The sequence below is a fragment of the Pararge aegeria genome, chromosome 2 (genome assembly GCF_905163445.1).
Source record: "Pararge aegeria chromosome 2, ilParAegt1.1, whole genome shotgun sequence".
In the NCBI taxonomy this organism is placed as follows: domain Eukaryota; kingdom Metazoa; phylum Arthropoda; class Insecta; order Lepidoptera; family Nymphalidae; genus Pararge; species Pararge aegeria.
In genome coordinates, this window is record NC_053181.1 from 2583315 (window position 1) to 2593849 (window position 10535).

Below are 10535 nucleotides of genomic sequence, written 5' to 3' on the forward strand. Positions count from 1 at the left end.
CTTCTTATTACGGGAGACCCGTGCTGTGTAGTGGGCCGATAATAGATTGATGTGATGATGATGACGAATTATAATGAAACAAGCTTTAGCAATGGTCAAGTTTCCTACAAATTTTCGAACCCAGCTGTTTTGTAGGTAACTAGTTGGCTTTAACTCCGACCGGGCGCGTTAGATATCCTTGTAACTTAACAACCCTCGCGCTGTCCAAAAACGTTGAATGTTTATCCCATTTAAATTTTATGAGGATTCCAAAGTCCCACATTATAAAGTTTTGCGGGGCAATGGGTCTAATGTAACGAGGACAGATCTACTTTTAGACCTCGATGACGGCCAACCGCATGCGGTGAGCGAACGCCTTTTTGGTTCCGCGATTCATGAACGAACTACCTTCAACGTTGATCCAAAATATAAATATTAAAAACATTAAGCGTAAACTCAAAGAATACTTTTTAGCGAAGTTAGTTGGCTGACTCTTTTGTATCTCGTATAATTTATATTCATTTCTTTTGGTACTTACTACTATAAAAAAATTAAAATTTACAGGCATACTTAGTTCCTATCGTTCTACAATGCAGCAGTATGTTTTTCCCACAGCTGTTTTTATTCTTCTAATTAACACCTAAGGTAATCGTTGCAGATCAAACGAGGACAAACCTCTGCGGTTTTTTCGGTGTTTTTATTCTTACTATTTTAATATAATTGTTTTATTTGATAAATAAATTAAAAAAAAAACCTGCCAATTTATTTAATCATAGATTTTTGCAATTCACACATTGATTAAAGGATTGATTTTTTTCATTTTACTATAAGTTAGCTCTTGACTGCAGATATTGTTACCACAGGTCAGTTACCACATCCGAAGCATCTCACAAGACTAGAGAAATTTTGAAAATTATAAATTGCCCTCGCAAGAAATATAAGCCCAGGAGGTCGTCAAAGTTGATTTACTTAGGTAACTATTTTTCCTACGGCCTTGGATTCAATTCCTTAGAGGCCTGTCTAAAAATGTTCTTGGCAACTAAATTGGACAGAAAAATAGAACATTAAATTTATATTTTTTAAATTTTCTTTTCCATAGGGAAAAGGCAAAGGTATACCACCGTACAGCCATGTCTTCAGTGTTTAATATTCATGTCTTATTTGATTGTAAAGCATAAAACCATGCCTTTGTGTTTATTATTCTGAAAATCATTGTGAACTTTAAATACCTTATAAGCACACGTATTAATTTACCAAGGATAAACAGCCAACAGGAAAAAAAGTAAGTAGATCACGTAGACGCACCGTAGACTTCCGATGTAGGGGTTGTTGTATCACGTCTCAGATAGTACTATAGGAGCACCTTCACCTGAGCATCACGTACACGTATATTTTAACTATTACAGAGCAACCGTAATATGAGAACCAAAAGGTATTGTTGTAGAGTGAAACCTTCTTGGTATGTTTCTCAAGTGTTTTACTGGTCTGTAAATTTTCTTTATTTTCTTGATTTAACATTTCTTGTCACTGCCCGAAACTTTTACGGGTTATAGATATTTGTTTAGAATTGACTCCGTTAAGGGAACAACAGCGGTTGTGTATGATACAAAGAAATATATTATTGTCGACTCGTTACCTACCAAAAAATACAAAAAACCCTGAGAAGGGTTTATGCCATAGGTTAGGATTTTTACTAAGCCACTAGAGGGAATGATTAAATAAATAAATAAATACACTAAGACAATACACACATCGCCATCTAGCCCCAAAGGAAGCGTAGCTTGTGTTATGAGTACTAAGATGACTGATGAATATTTAAAAAAAAAGACCTAATTCAATCGTGGGTCTTAGTAGATTTTGAATATTCTTAGATGAGTTATTTGTTGCTCTAATAATTGTAAAATATCGCTATAACATTAGCTATTCTATTATATTATACTAGCTGTTGCCCGCGACCTCGTCCACTTGTGTTCTTGTTTTTCGAAAGATATGTGCCTCATAAATGTGGCTATTAGGATATCTGAGCCTGGTGTAAAATCGACAAACAATTTCGTCCCCTCTCCCAAGAGAACTGAGTTTAATTTCGGGATAAAAAGCATCCTATCTTACTTCTTATACCTTCAGGAATATGTGTACAAAGTTTCGTGATAATCGGTTTAGTAGTTTTTGCGTGAAAGCGTAACAAACAAACTTACATTCACATTTATAATATTATTTTACATTATATGGATGAGTGAAGAGGGTTAAATTTGACTAGTTGTCAAAACTTTCGGTGTCGACACGACATCACGTTTAAACGGGAAGCCTATAAACATACAAACAACCTGTTTACATAATAACAGTTGTTTCTTAAGGTGACATACAAGGTATGTTATTCTTGGTTCAATTCAGTTGTTATTTATAACTTTGCTTAACAATATATAAAAAAAAACAATTATTTATGTTGGTTACTACACGATTGATAAATTCCTTAACGACAAAGCTGCTTGGGTAGAAACATTTTAAAGATTGTGAAACTGCAAAATGGGTTTGAAAAAGAGCAATCTGCTGAGTTTCTTGCCGGCTCTTCTCGATAGAATCTGCCTTCCGAACCGGTGGTAGAGTCAAACCAAACAGAGTGACTTGACGTTTCAAAAGTGCTTATAAACTAGGTTTACTTGAATTAAATTCATTTGGAATTTAAATTTACAATTCCAATAACTCTGGATCTCCGGTCATTCCGGGATCCAGCGATATGGACTTGACGATTTTTTTTCTAATATAGGTACTTGTATTTACACCAAATTGTACTCTCTTTATATGTATTTATATCTTTGTAACTACTTTTTTTTCTTTGGTGTACAATAAAAGTGTATTCATTCATTCATTCATTCATACTTGGGTCACCGGGACCTGAGGGGTGCAGTCATTCTTAGCATCATCATTCATCAGCTGTGGCTGCTGCCTAGCTCTGGTCGTATTCACGGTGACTCTTTTCATCGTACAACACTGACACTGGTGTCAGTGAAGTACGATTTTGCAATACGGTACGGTGGACCCATTTTAAAATATTATTAAAACAAAATACTAAAAAAAAGTTACGAAAATAAAATTTGTAATAAAATATGTTAGCGGTTTGGCAGTAACATAAAATCCGATAACCCTAATTAGTTTTTACGCAACATCGTAACGGAACGCAAAATCGCTCATAGCATGTATTTGTGGTTCACAATCCTAATCCGAATCTCAGACCAGACAAGAGAATATTCAGTCATGAAATTATGAATTATGAATTGATAAACTGCCCCTGTAAGGTCCGAACCGAGGACCTTTTTTTATAAAGACCATAGTGCTGGTCTACTCGCTTTTATTCGCAACAAAAAAGTTACAGTACCTACATATTTAACGTTGGTAGATCATACGCTTTTGATCCCTTTTCAAGAGGTATTTAGTTATAAGCCTCTGTTAAGGAATACCCTTGTTTGCGGATTGCTGGTAAAGAGGCATTAGGCTATGCGGGTTGCCATTCGTAATTCTATACTAAAAACTGTAATCGTGTCCAAACAGAAGTTAAATATTGCTTTGCATCGCAACATTGCTCCGAAACAATTGTTTGAATGTTTTCGTAACAAAAAAGCTGCATTAAAACTAAAGCATGAAGAAGTATGGAGTGCCATGGAGGTTTTAGCACAAATAAAAAAGAGGGTATAAACACTTTGTAGAAAATTACTAAACATTGTACGACTGCCTCATTTGTCTATTGGTTAGCGTGTTTAATTACGGATTACGTTGTCCTGGATTCGAATCCTGAGTCGGGCCAAAAAGTGTAAGGTATTGTGTTTTTTCATTTAAAGAATTTTCAGTTCCAGCTCAGAGGTAGTAAATTGGCGAGCATGTTAAGCCCTCAGTCCCGGTTATAATCAGTTACTTGTGACAATAGTCGTTTAAGCCCATCAGCCCGTGTTTGAGCAGCGTGGTGGGTTTATGATCTCTAAACTCGTCTCTCCTATGAGCGAAGGCATCGGGGGAGACGGGACGTTAATAGGCTGCGGATCGTTGATCGATGATCGTTTCACCAACTCTTAAATAATGGCTAGCGACGTTTGACACCATTTACAGTTACGACACCGCCAGGGGTACGTTATGTTAAGGGAACTCGTAAACTGACACTTGACATGTGAAAAAAAATATATATTCGTTTAAAAAAAATAACTTATTTCTCCTTTATACTACGCAATATAGATTTTAGAATAAACAAAATAACTTTAAATTTATACAAAAAATATAAAATATGAAAATTCAAATAAACCACACACAGTGATGGCAAGAACCATAGACAAGTTAGGTTATATGAGTTGCCGAGTGAAAATTGAAGTTTCTTAAGAAATTTACTTAATTGAATCCCGCTGGACATCGAAATAGGAACCTCGGATTTCTAAGACACAAACAACCACTTTAGAAGGTTATAACATAACGTATTGAAAAAGCTTATTATTTGCTTTTCCTCTCAGCGAGAGATTATCCCCGTTGAGTTCTAACGAGGGTAGGATAAGTCGAGGTAATCAACTAAAGTTGGCCCAGAGCCATTCATATAGTCATTCGTATAAATAGATAAAATTGGCTATTACTGAACGTTTATTCTAGGTCCTAGGTATATGTCCTTAACTAGGTTGCATAATAGATATAGTTTTAGCCCCATCTTAGCGGTAAGCAGGTCTTTTTTTCTTTATCTATTTCTTTTGTGTTTTTACATTATAATATGTATAATATAATAGTATTACATCTATAAAATTATTACAATTTTTTTTATTCCACTGACTTGACTGCATGATGCAGTCTAAGCTGTTAGCGGGCTAACCTGTTAGGGAGTATGGTAGTCATACCCCTAATCGGTTTCTACGCGACATCGCACCGGTACACTAAATCGCTTAGCACAAATGCAAAAGTGTTTATTTGTTCTTATTTTACGCCTTAACTTAGCAACTAATCGACTTGATTTTTGGCACAGGATTATCCCAGGTAAACAAACGGTTCCGACGGGATTTGTAAAAAAAAACCATAATAAACGCGAACACAGAACGCGGGCGAAAACTAGTATGTTATAAATGGTGAAGTCCATTGACAATGTCAATTATTAGGTGACATTAAATGAGATTAAGTGACTTTACAATTATTTATTGTAAAGTCATCATCTCCTGAGGATGCTCAGGTGTCGGAGAAACGTGCGTAGAGGTTACATTGCCGAAGATCTGTTTGGTTTGCAGTATAAAGATTGAGGAATTTATAAATAGCACCATACAGATTCTCCTGTATTTCGCAGAGTATAGCAAATTAAGCTTAATTTTCATAATATATCATTGAATTTCGGGAGGTAACGCCTGCTTCTATCCTATAACTATAACTTTAAAACTGTACGGCTCTCGAGCAGTCGAAACAACCTCACAACGCTAAAGTTATATTATATGTATGTAGAAACAAAGCAGGTACTGCTTTGTTTCTACATACATATAATATAACTTATACATTATTAATTGCTTGTAACATAAAATTTGTTCACGATGTATTCCAAAATAAGATAAATTTGATATCTACAAAAATAAATATAAATTATAGTGACATTAGTACTTTGTTTCGAAGTTAAACTAATAGATCTGAATAGATTTTATAAAATAGATATTAGATAGAGGTTTTGGTGGAATTCTTGTTTTTCAGTTACATACCCTTGGTATGTAATGTTGTTTTCTTTTGTTTAGGTTACAAGTTGTTTTGTTTAGGTGTGAAGTAGAAACAAAGCAAAAATAAGCATGGTGGTAGGTACTTCCCCGGACGAGAACTGTCATAAAAAGCTGCTGCTCGTATATTGTAGACGCTAAAAGCTGCTCTTGTCACGCATCATGCCGAAAGCAGTAAAGAGACTTTTTCAATGGGTGATATTTTGTTACAGGCTAACTTGTTAAAAGTCATGTAAAAGATTGAATAATTGAACAAGAATTTATTCGAAAAGAAGAAAGTCAAAACATTTAAAATTTTGGAATGAAAATGAAAAACTCATTTTATACAAATAACAACTTTCATAGTACCTAATAGCGCTTGTGCAGTGTGCACTTCTTGCAATCCCAACCGAAACAGTTGCAATACTTTTCTTCGTAAGCGTTTCTTACGGTTTATTTACAAATCCCATTTCCAGGAGAAAAGGTAGCCTGTGTTACTCTCTGTCCTTTCAACTAACCCTATGTCATAAAACACAATTTTCATTATACAATTTTCAAACTCATATTTTACAGAAGGATTTTATTAAAACTTAATGCATATAATCCTATCTAAAAGGAATCAAAGAAAAAATCATAATTTATAAACATTCTAATCTTCCAAAGCAATTATTACAGAAATAAATTAAAAACTATTGTTATTAGACTTTTATAAAACTATTGTATGAATGTCGTTGAAAAATACACACGATTCTTTTTTTTAATGTTTTTGTAGTGACATCCGTATTATTTTCAAGTTTTCTCGTTCCATAATTTCTCGGGTTTGGACCCGGCGTCGTGCACAAGCGCTCTGTGACATACTTTACATTCAGATGGAATTGAAAATTAATAAATTCCGAAGCCAATCTGTGAAGTAGGCCCGAAATCTGAATGCGAAAGCCCTTTAGAGCGCGTAACACTTCAAACATCGCTTATCTGAATCAGTTTGTATTGGAGATACGACAGCTCGTAGCTTTAGGTTTAAGTTGGTGAAAGAAATTATCACCATTACCTCACAAAAATTTTGTAAACGTGTTACGTGTTGGGAAATAGGGAATTACAGCACTTTATCTACGATAAACCCGATGATTATATTAAATATATCATCGAACCATAGTTTGTAGGTAATTAAAGTCAATCTCGCGAAGTAATTGTTCACGCAGTAATCTACATTCAATCTTCCGTTACAAAGTTGTTTTGCTAATGACTGTCAGGCGGGTAAATTTATTGCCTTTGAACTGAAATGAATTGGACAATTCAAAACTTTATTTGACGCTTAACTTTAAACTCTACGAATATAATTTCAATTAGAATCAATTTTATTGCTTCTGTTAAGTATATTAAGGTTCCAATGTATACTATGAACATTAAACTAAATTTGCTATACTGCGCGAAAAGCAAGAGAATCTGTACGGTGTGATTTACATTTTCTTCAATCTTTACTCCACACCAAACTCTGTATATCCGTTTTCACGTTGAAAATGCTCTTGTCGAAAATGTCTTGATTCATATTGGTTTAGGCGAGAATAGGTTACTGAAACTTAATTCCTAATTCTTACTAATATAGGTTATAAAGGATAATATTATAAATGACAAAGTGTGTTTGTTTGTTAGATTGTTTGTCCTTACTTTACGCCCTAACTCAGCAATGATAAACTTGGTTTTGGACATTCAGTGAGTTGAAAGAACGGATAGCTACTTAACCCAGGAAAACACACGATTCCCATGCGATTTATGAAAATTAAGCTTAATTTGCTATACTTCGCGAATAGCAGAAGAATCTAATCGGTGCAATTTATAATTTCTCTAATCTTGAACACCACACCTAACAGATCTTCGGCATTTGATGGCTGATTGGCGCAGTGGGCAGCGACCCTGCTTTCTGAGTCCAAGGCCGTGGGTTCGATTCCCACAACTGGACAATAATTGTGTGATGAACATGAATGTTTTTCAGTGTCTGGGTGTTTATCTATATATTATAAGTATTTATGTATATTATTCATAAAAAATATTCATCAGTTATCTTAGTACACATAACACAAGCTACGCTTACTTTGAGACTAGATGGCGATGTGTGTATTGTATTTGTATATTTATTTATTTATTGACTCTCTACGCACGTTTCGCTCCGACACCGGAACATCCTCAGGGGACGTTTGCTTTACTATGAATAAAAAAAATTGTAAAGTCAATCCAGTTCAAAATATCTGTTAGGTGTAGAGTGTAAAGATTTAAGAAATAATAAATTACACCATGCAATTTCTCCTGCTTTCCGGGGAGTAAAGCAAATTAAGCTTGATTTTCATAATATCACGAAATTCCGCAAAGTAACGAATGCTTATATCCAATAGGTTATATAGTATAAATTACATTTTTATCTTTAAGAGCAGCACCAGATTAGGATAAGATTTATTTGGTTTATTGTCCTAATTTGTACGAAGTTTTGTAACTAAGAAACGTCCCTAAAGAAAGTTGGCAAGGATAATGGGAAGGATTTATTGGGAACGTTCAATGAATAAATAACTTTTATTGTAACTACACCGCATTACCAAGACAGTTTAGCGATTAGCGTGTTCACCAGTTGGAGTTTCCCGGTAAGGAGTTTTCAGTACCAGACCGGAGATAGAAAATTAACATTGTCAGAGAGCATCTATGTGATGATAAATATTTAAGCCCGCGAGCCCTTATTGGAGCAGTGTATTTGGTTGATACTTTGATTCCCTCTTTGCTATGGGAAAGAGGGCCTGTGCTGCTGGTTCACTTAAAGCAAGTTACTCGTAAACAGTAGGTGCTAGTTATTATCAGTAACATAACAAAGGATAACAATTTTTTTTTTCTTACAACTAATAGGTAGATGTACATACAGGCAATTGACGTCCTGAAACTCCACTGAAATTGTATGCATATTGCACATTCCTCTAATGTTAAACAAAATTATAAAAAGCTAAACAAAATTATAATAAATGAGCTGTACTGTAAAATGCTGCACTATAAAGTGAACACAAACTGGAGCGTTTGAGAATTCAATTATTTTTCCAATACCGTATCAAATCGAAGAGAGAAAGTGTTTTAAATTTAGTAAAGAATAAGGTGCTTCTTTTCGTCAATGATACCACCAGCTCCGACAGCCGTGATCGTCTAGTGGTTAGGACCCTACGTTGTGGCCGTAGTAACCCAGGTTCGAATCCTGGTCACGGCAGCAGCAGCTGTCGCGGCGGAGCTTTATTTTTTAATTTTCTCAAGTATTTTGTATAATTTTCCACAATTGCTGAATGCAATTGTGAATTGAAGGTGTGGGACATGAACCATTTAGGCGATCTGAATAAAAAAACCATCACATCTATTATTATTCATTACAAAAGTAATTTTAAATGAAAACTCAACAGTTTAAAAAAAATATTTAAAATAGCAAAGTTTTTTGAAAATCTCTAAATATACTTGTTAATTTATTAATTTTGTAATGAATAAACAAGTATAATAAGAGATTTTACTTGTTACTGAATATACTTGTTTATTTATTACTTTTGGTAATAAATAAACAAGTATAATTATTTTAAATATTTTTTTTTAAATGTTGAATTTTCATTCAGTTTGCTATTCACAATTGATCCGTTTGAAAATATTGGAAATAAACAATGGTAATTGATTATGATATTTGCCACTAGCTGGCGTATAAGTCAAGAAGCGTGCAATATAAGACATATACATTTTAAATAGTGGAAACCACACAGACGTCTGACATAAGCGAAAGTTCCGTTCCACCTAAAGAAGTTTTAGTTCAAAAAATGCCCTGCTTTGGAGAAATCTTTTTATTTCATTCCTCGTAATCCTCAAATGTAAAGTAAAGACTTCAGTCTTTTTTGAACTTTTCAATTCGGTAATATAAACGCATTACAGTGACACGCTTTCTTCTAAGATTGAGGTTTCCATTATCCTTCTATTAAGGCGAATCCAGTGAGCCGTCTCAAAGCGGATGAGATTAAACTCCGTACTAAAATATTCATCAAGTCTAATGAAGATTACGAAAAGTCGGAAAGAGGGTATTTCATCCGATGCGATGTTTATTAAGACAACGTGGAATAAGGCGATAAGAGTTCTAGTTATTTGTCTGCAAATAGTGGGATACAGACAGTCCGCAGTCCCGCCGTGAAATGAGGCTAGATAAAAGTGGCTTTTCCAAGTTTCGTGACTTCTGTAGTTTCAAGTTTAGTACCTACATTATTAATACTGCTTTGTGCAATGGCGATAGAAGTAAGTAGCAATTTTATTAGTGACGTTGTTAATATTGTTGAGGGCATAAAACAGGAGTAAATAGATAAATCAATAAATTTGATGCCCTCCCAGTGCGCAACGGTGAGCGCTAATAATTTAAGCAGGGGGTCCTGGATTCGATTCCCGGCAGGAAATTTGGGAATTGGTGGGAGGCTTTGGCTGTGGCTAGTTACCACCCTACCGTCGAAGACGTGCCGCTAAACGATTTAGGGTTCCGGTGCGATGTCGCGTAGAAAACGATTAGGGGTATGACTACCATACTCCCTAACAGGTTAGCCCGCTACCATCTTAGACTGTATCATCACTTACCACCAGGTGAGATTGCAGTCAGGGGCTCACTTGTAGAGGAATAAAAACATATATATATTTTTTTTTATTTACTCGTTTCGTCATCATCATCATGTCAACCCATTACGGGCCCACTACAGGGCATGGGTCTCCTCCCACAATGAGAAGGGGTTATGCCGGAGTCCACCACGCTGGCCCAGTGCGGATTGGTGGACTCCACACACCTTTGAGAACATTTTGGAGATCTTTCAGGCAAGCAGGTTTCCTCAC

The 10535-nt window shown here is 35.1% G+C and overlaps 1 non-coding gene across 1 annotated transcript; it reads left to right on the forward strand.

The window, feature by feature from the left end:
* The first annotated feature begins 8832 nt into the window (after positions 1–8832).
* On the forward strand, positions 8833–8904 carry Trnah-gug. Its single transcript has one exon. It is a non-coding gene; the product is annotated as a tRNA-His (tRNA).
* Positions 8905–10535: the final 1631 nt, after the last annotated feature.